This window comes from Myotis yumanensis, unplaced genomic scaffold (assembly GCF_028538775.1).
Source record: "Myotis yumanensis isolate MYYU_CA2020_CCGP unplaced genomic scaffold, mMyoYum1.0.hap1 SCAF_9, whole genome shotgun sequence".
NCBI classification, from domain to species: Eukaryota; Metazoa; Chordata; class Mammalia; order Chiroptera; family Vespertilionidae; genus Myotis; species Myotis yumanensis.
Genome location: NW_027223760.1, coordinates 8,942,558 through 8,961,264, shown reverse-complemented (window position 1 = coordinate 8,961,264; position 18,707 = coordinate 8,942,558). Strand labels below are relative to the sequence as shown.

At 37.7% G+C, this 18,707-nt stretch overlaps 1 non-coding gene across 1 annotated transcript; it reads left to right on the top strand.

Annotated features, from left to right (window-relative positions):
- The first annotated feature begins 1,153 nt into the window (after window positions 1–1,153).
- Window positions 1,154–1,317, top strand: LOC139017135 (U1 spliceosomal RNA). Its single transcript, XR_011472801.1, has one exon. It is a non-coding gene; the product is annotated as a U1 spliceosomal RNA (small nuclear RNA).
- Window positions 1,318–18,707: the final 17,390 nt, after the last annotated feature.

Below are 18,707 nucleotides of genomic sequence, written 5' to 3'. Positions count from 1 at the left end.
ATTTTTCTGAGTATTTTTACATGTGTACAAAACTTTCCCAGAGACTGGAGACAACAATTTTCTTTTATAAAGAAAATTTTCTTTTATACATGGATCATCAGCAAGTTTGTTTTTCATAAATACTGGAAAGCAGCCATAATCGAGACAGACAAACTGATCAAAGAAATTTCTGGTTATTGAGCAGAATGGATTAATAATAGGAACTTAAACATGTATCACATGCCTGTCATTAGGCTAGAAAGAAATATTAAGAAATATTATATGCCTACTATTCTCAAGAACTTTACCCAATTTATTGAAGAATAGAAAGTAATACACAAGAAAGAAATAAACATGTGTCACTTGTAAGTGCCATAGGAGTTCAAAGAAGGACGAATAGTTAAAGATGCCATTTAGGGAAGGTTGGGGTTATGTTGCCATGGGGGCGCATAGGACTTATTAGTAAATTAACTATGGTTGTGAATTATTTAAAGTGGAGAGGAAAGGTGTTATTTGAAAAAAATGCATATTCAATTGTATAACAATTTTGTATTTTAAAAAGATCAATGATTTTTGCTTTCATTATACAAATCAAGAAAACTAAAACTTTACAAATCCCTGGCTAGTAGGATAAACAAAAACTATGATTTTTAATGGAGTGAGAGGATAAGAGGCATATCAGACTCTCTGGGGTCAACAAAAACTTTGGTTTATCATAGTTGAGACACACCTGTGGGAAGGATCAAAGTGGATGGGGAGGCACTCCAGGCAGAGGTGTTATGGGGAAAGAAGTGGGAAAGGCCTTAACATGTTTGGGATAAGACTGAGATTAGAGTGAAAAGGAATTCTAGTGGATAGGGAGATAATTGAAATACAAAGTACGAAGCTAAAGTGACTGGCCTTGATTTGATGGACAACAAAGAGCCATCTTTGATTCTTATTATGGGAGTGTTAAAATGAATGAAGTTTAAGAAAGCTAGTCTATGTGATACTGATATACATAATATAAAAAGAAGATTGAAAATGAAAAAGGATAGATGAGTTAAAAATATATTATAAAATTTAGCCATGATGATCCAGGGTTTGGGAGGAAGTGAGGTTATTAGACTTTCTTCAGTCCCAAAGAAAAGGAAAAGGTATGACTTCAAGTCTGAAAAACAAAAAAGATGTATTGATACTTACCTGCCCAGGGAGATACCATGATCACAAATGTGGTTTTTCTAGGTTGAGGCTAATACATTGCAATTCTGATGTACTGACCCCTGCAATTTCCCCAAATGTAGGGAACTCAACTGTATAATCTGTGGTAGTAGTGAACTGTATTCATGCTTTTCCCTAAGGAAAAATAAAATATTTATTGTAACCATGGCCACGCACTCAACGTGCCTTCCCCAGTGTGTGTGCAGGCATGCTTTCCATGGGCAGTTAGCAGGGCAATTGGAAAACGGTCAACACTTTAGGGTGGGGCCATTTTCAAGGGCTTAGTATGCAGGGTGGGGCAAAAGTAGGTTTACAGTTGTGAATACATGAAACATAGTTTTTTTTGTATTATTATTTATTAATTATTATATTATTTTCCATATGAGAGACTATAAACCTACTTTTGCCACAGCTGTGTATTTCAGGGCATAGCATAATTTCTCCCTCCGGCTAGGCATTCTTCTTGTTTTACTTTAGTAAAAATAGTGCTAAAGTATAGAAATAAGATTCAGTTTTCTCTTCTAGTTATGTAGATGATGGTCAGATAAACTCGACACTGGTTAAATAAGCTGGTTTTGCCCACAGGTAATGAATACAAATAAGTAAATGTCTTCTCATTTTTCATATCTATGTCTCTTCCAGCATCTGGCCTTTGGCCTTCCTCGGCTGGTAGTTAAGTGAGAGTCAGACTTCAAAATCTCAAGTCAAATAGTATTGAATTATCCCGTCCCACTTGTGTATTCCCACCTTCCCTCTGTAGCTCTGAAAGTTGTCCAAAATTTTGTGTTGCCTGACATTTGGAGAGGTTACCCACTGTGGATCCAAAATTATCTACTTGAAGAGAGCATAAAGAGAAGTGAGAGGTTTCATGCCCCATCAGCTGATGGACTGGGTATTTATACCCTATGGAGTTGGCATGAGAGAAGTAGGTAGAAGAGCTTAAAAATGTATGATTTCAATATTACTATGTTTCTCACAGGATTCTTAATCAAAGTCATAACTGTTGTCCCAAGTTATTTTTACCTTGGCATGGTGAGGTATAATTTTAAGTGCCAGAAAATATGATTGTTTCCACAGTACTGTGACATTTCTTTTCTTAAAAAAATACATGTGGACCACCCCAAGGACTCCGTACTGTCAATGTCATTTTTAGTGGTGTCAAAAAAGCTACTGCTAGTTTTGACAAAGGAGACAGTCCTACGAATATAATCACCACTGCTGCCCAAGTCACCAGAGAATATGTTAGTGTTTTGGAAGAAATAGAGTAAATTATTTAGTATTTAGTTGCCTCTGTGTCCAACATGCCATGATTCAGATAAAGTAGTTTAAATCTATAGGAAGAAGAAATAATTCGAAAACACACACACATATGCATACACACATGCACAGTTTTGGTTGCCAGTGATTTCATTGGATTTGCATAGAGTATCAGCTGGAATCTGATATTTTGAAGAAAGTAATGAAGAACAAGAGAAAAAAGCAGATAATGAAAGAGAAGGAGCAAAGAAGAGGACAGGAAGTGGGGTTATAATATTTGCTGTTATCCTTAACAATTTAGTTTCCACACCTCTTAGATTAAGGTGAACTAAAAAAGGGAAATTCAACCCTGCAGGTACAGTACTTTGTGTGTAATAACCCCTACAATACATTTCTAGAATTAACAACCTGTAACAACTAATAGCTCATATGTAATTCATAGAATTGGGAGTAAAGACTCTTTCAAGCAAATATTTTTCCAAGGACTTAAGTAAAGTAATATAAGGGATCATGCTTAAGGCTCCACAGCAGCCAGGGGGGGAGGTCATTATCCTTTGGGCAAAGAAGCCAATACCAGCATTTGGAAGGATACCAAAAACAGGGTAAATAAAGACCAGTTCACATGGGCATGGCATGGCATAGCCTTTCTGCGGGTCGAGTCCTCATCAGAGTGCTAAGGGCAAGCTCAGAGCCTCTTTGTGTACTAGGAATCTTCTCTGAGTCACGGTAAAGATGTTTCTTCATTATTTCCTTCTTCACGGCCCCAAAGATAGCTATCACTAAAAGGTGGAGGGAAGGGGTAGGAGAGACAAGTGCTTCCACTTGGGTCCCAAGGGAGGACAGTCAGACCATAGCCCCCTCCTGCAAAGCATCACTGTGTTCTTGGCGGGGAAGGAGAATAGCTTGGCATGGGATGCGAGATATAGGTTTTAAACCTAAAGAATTAATTCTTTTTTTGTTTTGTTTTTTGTTAATCCTCATCCGAGGATGATATTTTTCATTGATTTTTAGAGAGAGTGGAAAGGAGGGGGAGAGAGAGAGAGAAACATTGATATAGAGAGACACATCGATTGTTTGGCTCTTGCATGCACCCTGACCAAGGCCAGGGATCAAGCCCTTGACTGGTAGCTGCCCTTGACTGGAATCGAACCTGGGACTCTTCAGTCCGCAGGCTGACGCTCTATCCACTGACCTAAATCAGCAAGGGCAAAGAACTAATTCTTGAACACCAGAATTAGACTGTTCCAATAGCCAAAAATTGTGGAAAAGTTATGAAATCTGACAAAAATGCTATTAAGGAAAGAAAAGATGAAGGGGGCTAAATATAGAACAGCTGATGTTTATTTTAAGAGACCAAATTTTTGCATGTTTATTAAGACTCCTCGAGTGAACACCAAAGCCCCATCGAAGCAAGTCTAGCCCCAGAGGGGTGTCTCCAGCACAGAAGTTCTCCCACCGCAGACACAGCTGATTCTCACAGCCAATTGACCTGGAGGTCAATTCCTCACAGTGATAACTACAACAATCAAGGCTTAACCACAACAAGACTGTGCACAAAGCCCACAAGGGGGTGCACCAAGAGTGTCTACCTTAGGTAATTGGGACACTTAGCACAGAAAGGCACTCTATCGACACAGCGAAGCATAAAAAAATGCCAAGACAAAGAAACAGGACACAAACGACAGAATTGGAGGAAAGCAAACTGTTGGATATAGAGTTCAAAACCACACTTTTAAGGTCTTTAAAGAACTGTTTAGAAGCCCTCGAAAAGACTGGTAAGACCGCCGATAAATGTAGTGAGATCCTCAAGAAATCTAATGAGACCCTCGATGTTGTGATAAAGGACCAACTAGAAATTAAGCATACACTGACTGAAATAAAGAATATTATACAGACTCCCAACAGCAGACCAGAGGGTCGCAAGGATCAAGTCAAAGATTTGAAATACGAAGAAGCAAAAAACACCCAACCGGAAAAGCAAAATGAAAAAAGAATCCGAAAATAGGCGGGGGGGAAAAAAGGACACTTATGTAATACACTTTGTAATACTTTTAGCGAAAAAAAAAAAAAAAGAATCCGAAAATATGAAGATAGTGTAAGGAGCCTCTGGGACAGCTTCAAGCGTACCAACATCCGAATTATAGGGGTGCCAGAAGATGAGAGAGAGCAAGATATTGAAAACCTATTTGAAGAAATAATGACAGAAAACTTCCCCTACCTGGTGAAAGGAATAGACTTCCAAGTCCAGGAAGCGCAGAGAACCCCAAACAAAAGGAATCCAAAGAGGACCACACCAAGACACATCATAATTAAAATGCCAAGAGCAAAAGACAAAGAGAGAATCCTAAAAGCAGCAAGAGAAAGAAAATCAGTTACCTACAAGGGAATACCCATACGGCTGTCAGCTGATTTCTCAACAGAAACTTTGCAGGCCAGAAGGGAATGGCAAGAAATATTCAAAGTGATGAATACCAAGAACCTACAACCAAGACTACTTTATCCAGCAAAGCTATCATTCAGAAGTGAAGGCCAGATAAAGAGCTTCACAGATAAGAAAAAGCTAAAGGAGTTCATCACCACCAAACCAGTATTATATGAAATGCTGAAAGGTATCCTGTAAGAAGAGGAAGAAGAAGAAAAAGGTAAAGATACAAATTATGAACAACAAATACACATCTATCAACAAGTGAATCTAAAAATCAAGTGAATAAATAATCTGATGAACTGGTGATTGTAATAGAATCAGGGACATAGAAAGGGAATGGACTGACTATTCTTGGGAGGGGGGGGAGAAAGGGGTGTGGGGGTGAGTGAAGAGATTAGACAACAATCGTGCACCTATGGATGAGGACAGTGGGTGGGGAGTGAGGGCAGAGGGTGGGGTTGGAACTGGGTGGAGGGGAGTTATGGTGGGAAAAAAGAGTAACTAATGTAATAATCTGAACAATAAAGATTTAATTTAAAAAAAAAAAAAAAAGACTCCTCATTAAACAAAGCCTATGGAGTGATTGTGTCCTAAAATTCATATGTTAAAACACCCAGATGATGGTGTTAGAAACTGGGGCTTTTGGGAAGGTCGTAAGGATGGAGTCATCATGAATAGGACTAGTGCCTTCATAAAAGATCCCAGAGAGCTCCCTCCCCCTTCTGTCATGTGTAGAAAACAGGGAGAACACAATTGTCTATGAAAGAGGAAGTATGTCCTCACCAGACCCAAAATCTGCCCCACCTCCATCTTTGACTTCCCAGTCTCTAAAACTATAAGAAATAAATGTCTATTGTTTATTAGCCATCTAGTCTATGGTGTTTTTGCTAGAATAGCCCGAACAGACTAAAAAATAAGTACATTTTGCTAGTGAAGAGGGTTTTGTGTTGTTTTGAATCTCTTTCTTCAATTAGCAATGTGACACTCTGCCTTTGGTGTCTATTTGATCTTATTTCACCCAGATAAAAAGACCCCTTTCCTGAACCTTGCTCGCTATGTCATCATTTACCACAGCTCTATCCTTAAGTAGAATTTTTAACAGCATTATCAAAATATAATTTACATACCATACAATTCACCCAAAGTGTATTATTTAATGGTTCTTAGTATAACACAGAGCTGTGAAACTATCAGCACAAATAATTTTATAACGTAACATTTTCAATGCCCCCCAAAGAAATGCCATCTCCTTAGTATTAATTTCCCATCCTTAATTTCCCCTCCCCTCAGCCTTAAACAACACCTGATGTATTTTCTATCCCTATTCTCGACATTTTATATAAATGGAATTATACAATATGTGGTTCTTTCTGAACGACTTTTCATTTAATGTATTGTTTAAGGGTCTATCCAGGTTGTAGCAAGAGCCAGTGTTCTATTCCTTTTTACAGTATTGCCAAGTGATATTGCAATGTAAGAATATGTCACATTTTGTTAGCCATTTATCAACTGATGGGTATTTATTTTGCCTCCACTTTGGCCTATTATAAATAATGTTGCTATGGGCATTTGTGTACAAATTTTTTAGTGGACATATGTTCTTATTTCTCTCTGGTATATACATAGAGGGATAATTGTTGGGTCATGCTTAACCTTTTGAGAAAATACCAGATACTTTTCCAAAAAGACTGAACCATTTTACTTTCCTTGTATCAGTATATGAGTTTCAATTTCTTTGCATCCTTATTAACACTTATTAATACTTTTCTTTTTATTATAATTATTCTAGTTCATGTGAGTTGTAACTGTTTTTTTATCTCCATTTAAATAATGTATAATTATGTGAACATCTCTTCCTGTGCCTATTGGCCATCTGTAGCTCTGTTGTATAAATGTCTATTCAGATTCTTTGCCCATATTTGAATTGGGTTATTTGTTTTTAATTATTGAATTGAAATAATTTTCTATATATTCTAGATATAAATTCTTTATCTGATATATAACTTACAGTTTTATTTCCAATTCTGTGGGTTGTCTTTTCATTTTTTGATGGTCTCCTTGAAACTACAGAAGGTTTTAAAAGTTTGTCTATTTACCTATTTATGGTATTGTTGCTTGTGCTTTTACTACCATATTGAAGAGATAATTGTCTAATCCAAGGACATAAATATGTATGCCTATGTTTTCTTCTAAGAGTTTACTAGTTTTAGCTTTGATTCATATTGAGTTAATGTTTATATATGTGGTGTACCAGTCCAATTTCATTCCTTTGCATGCAGATATCCAGATGTCCCAGCATCATTTGCTGAAAATATCATTTTCCCCTCACTGAATTGTCTTGGCAACAACTCATTTAAATATAATATTTCTAATGAATATTTTTTCCACTATTTCTACTTTTGGCCTTGGCTCCAAGGTTTGGGAGTCCGCATTATTTCTCACTATGAAAATTGGCACTTGAATTTTTTGGGGTAAATTACTCTCTTCCTTACCTGGCCTGAAAACTTTAGCTACTGACCTGCAGTGGTTGTTTCTCTTCAACTCCTTCAGTACTACTCACAGAAACAATCACAACCCTGCTATAGTATAACCTCTAAGTTATAGCTGGCTTGTTCCTAGTCCAAGACACAGTTAAAGATTAACAATCAAATTTCTTCAAAAGTTACCTCTATATAAAGTATCCTCATATGTACATATCTACCTTCATTCCCTTTCTCAAGCTCCAAATCAAAATTTCTAATCCTTGCTGGACATTTCCACATGGATATTTCACCACTCTCACAAATTCAAATATATGAAGCACTGTATTATCTATAAAACTTGTTTCAGCTCCAGTATTCTACCTTCCAATAAGGAAATCATCATCTTCTCAAAGCCCTTTCTGACACTTCTGTTGTCCTCTCATCTGGTGTAGCAAATTTCTTGTTTCTTTGATCATTGACAAAATCAGAATTATCTTCCTGGGGATTTGAATCTTATGCAAAGACAGTCTTTGTCTGCTAAGGCTGTTGTAACAAAGTTCCATAAGCAGGGGGGATTAAAAAACAGGAATTTATTGTCTTAAGAGTTTTCAAAACTAGAAGTCCAAGATCAAGGCAAAGGCAGGGTTAGATCCTTCTGAGAGCCAAGAGAAAGAAATCTGTTCCATGGCTCTTTCCTAGCTTGTGGTGGTTTTGGTTTTCGTTTTTTGTTTGTTTGTTTGTTGTTTTGTTTTGTCTTCTGCTGCATCTTCCTTGTCTTTGGCTGCATTACTTTATCTAGTTGCATCTTCACATGGCATTATTGCTGTGTGTGTGTCCAATTTCTCTTTTATATAAAGACACCAGCCATAATGGATTAGGGGTCAACCCTACTCAAGTATGATTTCATCTTAACTTACTACACCTGCTAAGGCCCTATTTCCAGATAAAGTCACACTCTGAGGTTCTAGGGGTTAGGACTTTAATATATGAATTTTGGAGGGACACAACCCATAACAAAGACTTAGAAAGTGAGAGGAGGTTAAAGAACCCTATATAGGCCATCACCACTTTCCTGCTGTTGAAAACTCCAGAGTTAATCTCATTACTACACTTTTTAAACATTGTGTTTTGTGTTTTTCATTAAAGGACAGGGTTTCCCAGGAAACAGACTCTGACACTGAGATCTGTATTTTGGAAGTTTATTGAGAAATTGCACCGATTTCCCAGGTATAGTTGTTTAAAGGACTCACAGACTCCAGAAAGCGTACTCATGTAAGGGTTTAATTTCAAAGTAAAATATATAGTGCTGTAAGAGAAAGTACATGGAGGTAGAGAGGACATCCAGATGCCACCTCCCACAGGCCCTTAGACATACATGCACTGTGCTTTGTATCTGAATTGAACAAAGATCTCTGTGAGAAATCTTGTTTTTGGAAGTGCTCAAAGCAGAAATTCCCGATATGGTTTTTATGCCCCTCTGGCCATGCAGTCAAACCAGGCTGTTGAACTGTTTAAGGCTTTTGGAAACCATCGGGGAAGTCTGAAACTTCCCTGATAACTGACCCTAGGTGTTATCAGGGAAGTTTCAGACTTTTAACCGCACATGGTAAGTCCCTTTGCCCTTATCTTGGCCAAGAGTCACAATCACACATCCAAGTATCACTCATTTTCCATAAAGCTGTAAATAAGTGCTATCCTCCGCAGGATTGCCCTTGGAATCAGCACCTACCTGTAAGGAAATAAAATGAAATAGATGAAGAAGAAAGAAGGTTGGGTTGTGATGCCATTGCCACAGAGTCCTCAGCCAATCCTACAGAAAACCCTGGAGCTACAATGGCTCTGGAACTAGAGTTTTCCCAAACTGAGGCAAACTGTCATTGAATAGGAACTAAACATGGCTAAAGAGAGTACAGCTTCTATTTTTTAAAATTATTTTTAATTAAACATGTTTTAGTGGTGATGTTATTGCAGGAGTCCCCCTGCCCACCCCCCTTTGTCCACCTCTACCACCCCCCACACACACCCTTTCCTTGGCCTTTGCCAAATTATTGTCCCTGCCCATGGGGTATGCATATATATGTTCTTTATTTAATCTTTTCACTGTCTTTATCCAGCCACCCCCACCCTGCTCCCCCTTTGCACCGGTCAGTATGTTCAATGTATTCGTGATTCTGATTCTATTTTTTGCATCAGTTTATTTGTTCATTAGATTCCACATATCGGTAAGATCTTATGGTATTTGTCTTTCTCTGTTTGGCTTACTTCACTTAGCATAATACTCTCCAGGTCCATCCATGCTGTCACAAAGAGTAAGATTTCCTTCTTTTTTACAGCTGCATAGTATTCCATTGGGTAAATGTACCACAGCTTTTTTATCCACTCATTTGATGATGGGCACTTGGGCTGTTTCCAGACCTTGGCTATTGTAAATATCACTGCTAGAAACATAGGGGTGTATATATTCTTTCTGATTTGTGTTTCAAGATTCTTAAGATATATTCCCAGAAGTGGGATCACTGAGTAAAAAGGTAGTTGTATTTTTCATTTTTTGAGGAAATTCCATACTGCTTTCCACAGTGGCTGCTCCAGTCTTCATTCCCACCAGCAGTTCACTAGGGTTCCATTTTTTTTCCACATCCTCACCAGCACTTGTTGCTTGTTGATTTATTGATGGTAGCCATTCTGACAGGTGTGAGGCGACACTTCATTGGAGTTTTTATTTGCATCTCTCTCATAATTAGTGACCTTATGCATTTTTATATGTCTATTGACCATCTGTGTGTCCTCTTTGGAGAAGTGTCTATTCAGATCCCTTGCCCATTTTTAATTGGATTTTTCATCTTCCTGGGGTAGAGTTGTAAAAGTTCTTTACATATTTTGGAAATTTACCCCTTATCAGATGTATCATTGGCAAATATGTGCTCCCAAACAATGGGTTCTCTTTTCGTTTTGTTGATGGATTCTTTTGATGTGCAGAAGCTTTTTACTTTGATATTTCCTGACTTTCCCTTGCTCACAGAGACATATTGGCAAAAAATAATGCTGCAAGAGATTTCTGAAATCTTTCTGCCTATGTATTCTTAAGATTATTATGGTTTTGTGACTTACATTGAAGTCTTTTATCCATTTTGAGTTCATTCTTGTGTATGGTGTATGTTGGTGGTCTAGTTTCATTTTTTGCATGTACCTGTCCAATCTTCCCAACACCATTGATTTAAAGACTGAAAATGCCTTGACTCCACTGTATGCTCTTGCCTCCTTTGTCAAATATTAATTGACCATAAAGACGCGGGTTGATTTCCAGGCTCTCTGTTTTGTTCCACTGGTCTATATGACTTCTTATGCCAGCACCAGGCTATTTTTATCACGATGACCTTGTAGTATAGTTTGATATCCAGCAATGTAATATCTCCAACTTTGTTCTTTCTCAAAATTGCTGCAGCTATTCTGCGACTCTTTTGGTTCCATATAAATTTTTGGAACATTTTTACCCAGTTCTGTGAAATAAGCCATTGGTATTATAATAGGAATTACTTTGAATCTGTAGATTGCTTTGGATAGTTTGGACATTTTAATGATGTTAATTCTTCTAATACATGAACATGGTATATGCTTCCACTTGTTTGATTCATCTTTAATTTATTTCTTCATTGTCACATAGTTTTTTTGAGTACAGATCTTTTACCTCATTAGTTAAGTTTATTCCTATGTATCATATTATATTTTTATGCAATAGTAAATGGGGTTATATTCTTAGTTTCTCTTTCTGAAAGTTGTTCATTTTCTTGCGATCTCTTGTATTTCTATGATGTCAGTTGTTACCTTTCCTTTTTCATTTCTTTGGGTCCAATATCTTTGTTTCTTGATGAGTCTGTTTAAAGTGTCATCAATCTTGTTTATCCTTTCAAAGAACCAGGTTTTGGTTTTGTTAATCTTTTGTATTTTTTTTTTTTAGTTTTTATGTCATTTATTTCTGCTCTGGTCTTTGTTATTTCCTTCCTTCTATATACTGTGTACTTTTCCTGCTGTGAGTGTAGGGTTTACTAGACTATTTATTAGAATTATTTTTGGTTCTTGAGGTAGACCTGTAATGCTATGAACTTCCCTCTCAGGACTGTTTTCCCTATGCCCCATAGATTTTGGGTGGTTGTGTATTCATTTTTATTTGTTTCAAGGTAAATTTTTATTTCTTCATTGATCTCATTGGTAATCCACACATTGTTTAATAACATGCTATTTAGCCTCCATAAGTTTCAGTATTTTTGAGCCTTTTATTGTGGTTGATTTCTAGTTTCATGCTGTTTTGGCCAGAGTATATGCTTGATATGATTTCAATCTTCTTAAAATTATTGAGATTTGTTTTGTGTCCTAACATGTGGTCTATCTTCGTCCTATGTGGACTTGAGGAGAATGTGTATTCTGCTTTGGGATGAAATGTCCTGTAAATAATACTTAAGTCCCTCTGATCTAGTGTATCATTTAAGGTTGTTGCTTCCTTGTTGATTTTTTTCTGTAAGATTTATCTATTAATGCCAGTGGGGTATTAAAATCCTCTATTATGACTATATTTCTGTCAATATCTCCCTTAAAGTCCACAAAAAGTTTTTCTTTTTATATACTTGGGCACTCCTATATTGGGTGCATACACATTTATAAGGGTCATATCCTTTTGTTGGATCGATTTTTATTATTATGTAGTGACCTTCCTTGTCTCTTGTTATGGCCTTTGCTTTGAAGTCTATTTTGTCAGATATAAGTATTGCTACCCCAGCTTTATTTTTTATTTCAATTTTCATAGAATATTTTTTTCTATCCCTTCATTTTCAGCCTGTATCTTTTTTATCTCAGGTGGGTTTCTTGTAGACAGAATATATATGGGTCATGCTTTCTTATTCATTCAGATACCCTTTATCTTTTGATTGGAGCATTTAATCCTTTTACATTTAAGGTTATTATTGATAGGTACTTATTTATTGCCATTTTTTCCTTTATACCTACATCCCTTTCTCTCTTTTTATTTCTTTTTCTTCTTAAAGCAGTCCCTTTAGCATTTATTGCAATGCTGGTTTGTGGTAACACATTTCTTAAGTCTTATTTTGTCTGGGAAGCTCTTTATTTTGCCTTCTATTTTAAATGATAGCCTTGCTGGATAGAGTGGTCTTGGTTGAGGTTCTTGCTTTTCATTTCTTTGAATACTTCATGCCAAGCCCTTCTGGAGTGTTTCTCTTGAGAAACCAGCTGACAGACTTATTGGAACTCCCTTGTAAGTAATTGACTGTTTCTCTCTTGCTGCCTTTTAAGATTCTCTCTTTGTGTTTAATCTTTGTGTGGATCTCTTTGTGTTTATTTTGTTTAGTACTCTATATGCTTCCTGACCTTGTGTGACCTTTTCTTTCACCAGACTAGGCAAGTTTTCTGTCATTATATCTTCAAACAGGTTTTCTATGATTTGCTCGCTTTCTTCTCATTCTGGTCCCCTAAGATGCGGATGTTGTTATGTTACATTTTGTCCCAAATTTTTCATAAACTATCATCCTGCTTTTTAATTATTTTGTTTTCTCTGTTTTGATTAAGTGATTTTTTTCTTTTTTTAAATTGTTTTATTGCTTAAGGTGATTTTTTTTTCAATTTTGCCTTATAATTCACTAATTTGATCCTCTGACTACTCTTTCCAGTGAATTTTATATTTCACATATGGCAGTCTTTATTTACACCTGATTGTTTTTCATGGTTTCTCAATCCTTCTTCATGCTGTTGTTGTTCTCCCTGAGTTCTGTAAGCATCTTTATAATGATAACTTTGAACTCTCTATCTGATAAATTGCTTGCCTCCATTTCATTTAACTCTTTTTCTGGAGTTTCCTCCTGTTCTTTCATTTTGGGGCTTGTTTCTTTGTCTCCCCATTTTGTCTGTCTGTTTGTATTTGTTTCTATGTTTTACATAGCACTGCTATGACTCCCAGTCTTGATGGGGTGGCCTTCTATAGTGGGTGTCCTGTGGCTCCCAGTGGTGCAGTCTCCTTGATCTCCCAGCTGGGTGCTCTGGGAATGTTTCTCGTGGGAATTCTTTTGGACCTTCCTGTTGCAATTGGGTCTTGATTGCTAATGTCCCTTTTGTAATTGGGATTGACCCTCAGCCTGACTGACTATGAGGCTAAACCCTGCCCTAGGTATGCATACTACTGTGAAGATGCAGTCTCTAAGTATATTGATGGACTCAGTGGCACAATACTTAACTCTTCAGGCTGGAGATAAACTTTTATCATCATGTATGTGATGATGTAGAGGGGCTGCCCCACAAGGCATGGTTGTTCCCAAGAGGAAATGGAGGCTGCTGAGATCCACCTTTGGGTATGCAGTTTGTGTGTCTAGTCGAGCTCTGATGTAGTCTGAGGCCCACCACTCATTCTGTTGGCTCTGAGTCCTTTTGGTTGGGTTTCAGATGCAGGTCGCAGTCAGACATTGTGTATAACTATTCTTGGGCTGCTTGTGTATAGTCACCACTCTGTTCATTGTGTCTGTGTCTGCTAGCACTGTATGTTCATGGGAGGGAGCAATCTGTGTAAATGGGTTGGATTCTTTTAGCTTAGAGCTGGGGGTAGATCTGTGGTCAGGCCCAGGATCCCTGAGGTCTGTCTCTACTTGTCAGATACTCTGTCTGCCCCCTAAGGTTGCCTGGTCTTCCTCCAAAGCCTTCCAAAGAGAATATTCAGGATGGACCTAGTCTAGCCTAGCTCAGGCTGGTGGGCCCTCTGCTTGGAGATTACATCGTCAGGCACTCAAGGAGGGTAAATTAGTCTCTGCTTCAAAGTCAAACTTTTCAGTCTCTACCTAAGGTGGAGACTCCAACTCTAATTCTTCCTGAGGTGGCCTGCTGCAGGTTTAGGTTGGGTACATGAAGTCATCTCTGCAGGAACAGGTTCAGCTGCCCTGGGCTTGAGGATTGATCAGAAGAATCTCAGGTTGAGAATGTTGTAGGCCCAGCCTTCAGAGAGGGCTAAGCACTTCCTCCCATTCTGAGAAGATAGCCGCTGAGGGTCTCACATGCAGAATGTCTTGCTCTGAGATGCTATCCCATTCCCCTCAGAATTGTACCTAACACGGTATCTAGGACTTCACAGATCTGAACTAATCAGTCTTTTGTTTGAGGTGGTGTTTGCAGCCTGCAGGGTGCGGGAGCTGGGCTCTACCTCTCCTTCCTGGGGCTGACTGGGGGAACTCACAGGGAGCACAGATCAGCTTCCTCACCTTGTAAGCACAGAGCCAGGTACACCCCTGGCTGTTTCTAGGATAGAAGCCTCTCTGGGGGATACAGTCCAGCAATCCCAGCACTTCATGGAATGGTACCTTTGTGCTGCCAGTCCAAGCAGAAGGGGTTAGAAAATTAGCCTGGCCCAGGAATATGATCTCTCTGCATGGTTGGTCTCAGCTAAGCAGGGAGCTGAATTCCCAGCTCCACTCATGCTCCAAATTCTCCTCAGTGCAGGCCAAAAATCCCGACCTGCCACCTGACCTACCAGTACAGCAGTCAGAGAGGCTCCGTGGGTGGGGGAAGGGATTCCAACTCCACACTCGATTTGGGTCCTTCACCCCCTTTCCCCACGCCAAACATTTTAGTCACTGACTAGAGTTCTTCCCAATGCTTTTCAAGAAAGAAGAAGGGTCCCTCAAAGTCATTGCTGGGTGCAGCCCGCAGGCCTCTCACTGGACCCAGACACAGCAGTGCAGCCTTTCCAGGACTCAGTGCCCACACAGACCTCTCAGGCTGGTTTGGATGCACACAGCCAAAGAAACCCCTTCAGTTCAGCACCACCATGAACAATTATCTTCAGTCTCTATATTCTAAATTATGCCTACCACAGCCTTATAGACATAAAATGTCCTTCATAAAATTTGTCACTGTGGTGAGCAGAATGATGGTCCTCTGAAGACTACACAGGTCGTGAGGGGAGCATGAGAGAAAGAGTAATATTTGATATAAACTTACTAAAAATGATGGATGAAAATTAAGGAAAGAACTAACCAAAGAGTGTTACCTGCAAATACAGGTATACAAATCTCAAAGACTGGAAGCATATGAGCACATGCCAACATCAAGAAAGCAGTCAGCCTTGACCAGTGTGGCTCAGTTGGTTGGACATCACCCCATGAACCTATAGGTTGGCAATTTGATTCCCGGTCAGGGCACGTGCCTAGGTTATAGGCTCGATCCCTGGTAAGAGACAGGGGCAGCCCATCGATATTTTACTCTCACACCAATGTTTCTCTTCTTCTCTTTAAATATTAATAGAAAATATTTTTAATTGATTTTTTACAGAGAGGAAGGGAGAAGGATAGAGAGTGAGAAACATCCATGAGAGAGAAACATCGATCAGCTGCCTCCTGCACACTCCCTACTGAGTATGTGCCCGCAACCAAGCTACATGCCCTTGACTGGAATTGAACTTGGGACCCTTGAGTCCACAGGCTGACACTCTATCCATTGAGCCAAACCAGTTAGGATTCAATAGAAAATCTTTATTTTTTTTTAAAAGGAAAACAAAGCAGTCAGTGCATGGATCCTATGTCCAGGTTTATAGACTACAATAACAATGGAAATCAGGATGTGCAGTGCTCTGAGCCTCAGGGAGGTGACAAGTCAGATGGATAGTCCTCAGCCTCTGGGTTGATGTTTAAATAGAACATTTTAGTGCAAAATCAGAAAGCTATTCAGCTTAAGGCAAAATGCCAAGGACTTAGGCTGAGGTTCCTGGCAGAATTCTGGCACTGAACGTCATTGGTAACTGGACCAAATTTGAGAGTAAAGTTCAAGGCAAAAACTCCATGCTAATGGATTAAGCCAGCACAGTAGAGATGGAAAGAACTGAGACTTGGAAGCAACAGGCTTATCTAATCACTAAGATTGAAGGAACCAGGTCCTGGAGGGATCAGTGAGGAAGATGCAGGAATGATGCAAAATTATAACTAAAACTCTAGGGTTTTTCCAAAACAGTTTGGTTTTGTCTATTCTCCCAGAGTCCCTTTCCATATAGCATTTGTCCTAGACAAAATGACCAAGTTTGGATGATGTACTATGTCATCACCCAAAAGTCACATGATTTGGAGAATACAAAAGTCAATTAATTAGGAGCCTATTTTTCACCTGCCTCTGCCAAGTTTAGTTGGGGAACTATGGGTTGCCTAAGGAAACATCTGAAAATCCCAAAGAAGGAGAAACCAGCAAATGTGCACACATTATGGTTGAGTGAGGCAAACAGGAAACTGTGATTAAAGACTGTCTACCTAGTCAGATAAACAAAAGCACTGTGATATCCAAATATATATTTTAACAAAAACACACCAATACTAATGCCTTCCTTTATTTTATAATGCTTGCTTTACCTTTTGTTTTCTCATTTGCAAGTGACTCTGTTGTTTCCGAAATGAATCAGTGGAATTTGGATTGGATTAATTTAATTGAATAGCTACTATTATGATGAAAAAAATATTGAATATCCAGCTAACTTAATGGAAATGATTGTGTGACTGTGGTGCAAAGAAATAATATAAATGCATATAACTACAATTCTACCAAAACAAAATTATATAAACCCAGTAAAATTATGCATTTTGCTAATTTGCTTTATATTCAGTGAATTCTATAGCTTAAATTTGACATTCCTACTCCTGGGAAGCCAAATTCTTTAGAGATTTAAATATCTTAAATCCTTAGGCCAAAATAGAGCCTTTAATTGAAAAATAATTTTATTCTCTCTTTCTTGTTTTAAGGGTAAAAAATTCAAATTACTGGCTGCTTTTTTTCTTCTAATCCTAAGAGAGAGTTCCCTATTCATGACATAATTGAAAGTTTTCAAACCTAAATAACCTTTAAAATAGGAACAAATAAAGACTAACTAGGATCCCTTTATATGCCTTTTGGATAACAGGTTCCATGATGCTCTCAAAGGGCTCAAAGTAGGACAGTGTAGCAAGAAATAAGGCTGAAATAAGAGCAAGATGACAGCAGGGAAAAGCTTAGCAAATAATTGCCTAGGAAAATATTTACCAAAAGTTGAAAACCTTATAACCAGAGGGGTTCATCAACATTTTAGAATTCATCTCAGTTTAATACATACAAAATGATGAAAAGAAATAAATTCTCTAATATAGTAATTCTAGTATTTAATGAGCTTCAAGGTAGAACAGGATAGTGATTAATAGTTCAAGCTTGGAAATCAGTCTACCTGGACCCAGCTCTTAGTTCCATCTCCTACAATGTACGTAACCCCAGGTACACCATTTATAACCTTTAATTCTCAATTTCATCACCAGTAAAATGTGACTGGCATTAATAGTATGTTGTACAATTATGAGAATGTGTCCAATTAATGTAGGCTCTAAAAATGCAATTATTTTCTGTAATCCTTTTTTTTATTCTGCAAGAAAAAGTCAGACAAAAATTTAATAATTATTCATCTGAGAACTGAATATTTAAAGTTTCCCACTGATGGTTTTATTCACTCAAGTTTCTCTATACAATCACCTCTGGAACTCTTTCTTTAACCTGCCTTGGTCTAAATAATTGTCGACTTTTGCACATGTGGAGAGATTTATCCATACAATCTGGACAAAAAATTTGCTTCAAAAGACTAGTACTTCTGTTTTTAATGTGTTTTAGAATCCAAAGCATATTCTTCTTTCTGAGCCATAGTCACATACTGCATATCTTATAACTAGTAAAATAATCAAGGCCACCTGTGAAGTAAATTGAGGATTAAAGTGATAGAAGAATGGGTATAGTTGCTGCTTTAATGCCTAAGCCTTAGAATCAGGTTTAGCTCTTTTGTACTTTTGCTAAGTGTAAATATAGTGAAGCCTCTATTAATATTACTTGGTATATTGAAATCCATTGAATAACAGAACTAACCTTGACAGTGAGTTAGAGGTCTTATTCTAAATACACTCCCCCCTTACTCTATTATGTGCAGGTGCACATAAAGATATCACTTCTAATATTTGTCCAGGAATTTACCAAAAGAAAGGATTTCTAGTAGCTTCCTTAACTGCTCTAAGTGTGTTCCTTCATGGGAAAAATTGATATAATTTTCCCACATTTGGTAGTTGTAATGAGAATTAAATTTTTAAAATGTATACATATATGTGTAGATATATATATGTATATCTATATCTATCTATCTATACATATATATATCTACACACATATGTATACATAGATATATATCACAATGCCTGACATATGGTACATAATAAATAATGTATATTAACTCAGAAACCATTATCCCTATTAGTATTTCAGAGTACATTTAACATTATGCATGAATTCTTAAAATGTACTAGTATAACCCTAGAAGTTAAGGATTTAGAAAATTTTAATTTATACAGATT